This window comes from Octopus bimaculoides, chromosome 23 (genome assembly GCF_001194135.2).
Source record: "Octopus bimaculoides isolate UCB-OBI-ISO-001 chromosome 23, ASM119413v2, whole genome shotgun sequence".
In the NCBI taxonomy this organism is placed as follows: Eukaryota; Metazoa; Mollusca; class Cephalopoda; order Octopoda; family Octopodidae; genus Octopus; species Octopus bimaculoides.
Window position 1 is genome coordinate 24,349,877 of NC_069003.1, and position 1,161 is coordinate 24,351,037.

At 31.5% G+C, this 1,161-nt stretch overlaps 1 protein-coding gene across 1 annotated transcript in view; it reads right to left on the reverse strand.

Annotated features, from left to right (window-relative positions):
• LOC106883459 (sushi, von Willebrand factor type A, EGF and pentraxin domain-containing protein 1) overlaps nucleotides 1-1,161 on the reverse strand; it is a 26,308-nt gene that overhangs the window by 24,202 nt on the left and 945 nt on the right. The window contains exon 2 of the mRNA XM_052976162.1: nucleotides 452-547. The gene's annotated coding sequence lies outside the window, so the exon portion shown is untranslated. The remainder of the gene's footprint in view (nucleotides 1-451; nucleotides 548-1,161) is intronic.

The window sequence follows — 1,161 nt, forward strand, 5'->3', positions numbered from 1 at the left end:
ATATATATATATATATATATATATATATATATATATATATAATAACATAAATAATATATAAATATATGTATATATCCATACATAAATGTACATACCTACATGTATATGTATACATACATGCATATATGATTACAGAACATCACAAAAAATGTTAAACGAAACAAAGACGAAGACAGAAAACGAACTTTTTTTCCAACAACAAAAAAACAAACAGAGAAACGAGACATGCAACATACAGAATATTTCCCTTCTTCAGTTGTCCATGTTCCATCTACTCCGCGTTATGCACGCACATACACACATACATACACTAGTGGTGTTTCTGTTATTCCTCAAGACAAGACAAAGATATATAAAGAAAAGGCTGAGGTGTAATCTCTCAAATAACTATGTTCACGAGAAAGAAAAAAAGCAACAAAAAAAAAAGGAATAACAAAGGTAGATAACTCACATTGGACATACAGTTTTGAGCGACAGGTATCATAATTGCCTTCAGTGTCTTTAAGTACGTAGATTAAAGGATACACACCCCATGTGTATGTAGCATCTGAAAATAAAACAGTCATAGTTTAGTAAAGGTTATCATGACATATAGGTTACCATGGTCTTTTCCGTAGGCTTTTCTTTCCACAGATAAACCTAATCATACTTTTTACACTTATAAAATTCTTCTGTGATATACAATCCTTTTTGATCATTTTTTTCTTCCTGATCCCTTTTGATCGGAATTTTGTTTTCCTTCTTATTTTTTCCCCTCTTTTTTTCACATTGTTCTACATTTGTATTTGTCCCCTCTGCGTTCAGCCCTGTGTGGCCAATAAAGAAAGTTATCATGACATATAGCTATATATATAACTATGTAAACAAGGGTTCTTATTCCTAACGCCCATGGAATAATATTATTGCTCCCTTTATATCTCTATGTAAACAAGCGTTCTAACGGTCACTTGGCCATGTACCATCTTAGCTCGTAAGTTACCTCTTCATTTCGTATTTGTCTTGCTTTTATATGTTGATTCCCTGAAGATGAATATATGTGGAATTCCAGCAGCTCTTACTTCTTTGAAGGAGAGCCCACATATATTTCGAAACATGTGTAGGAATTAAAGGAACTTTTATTTATATGCGTTTTGCTCCATATATATATATATACATATATAT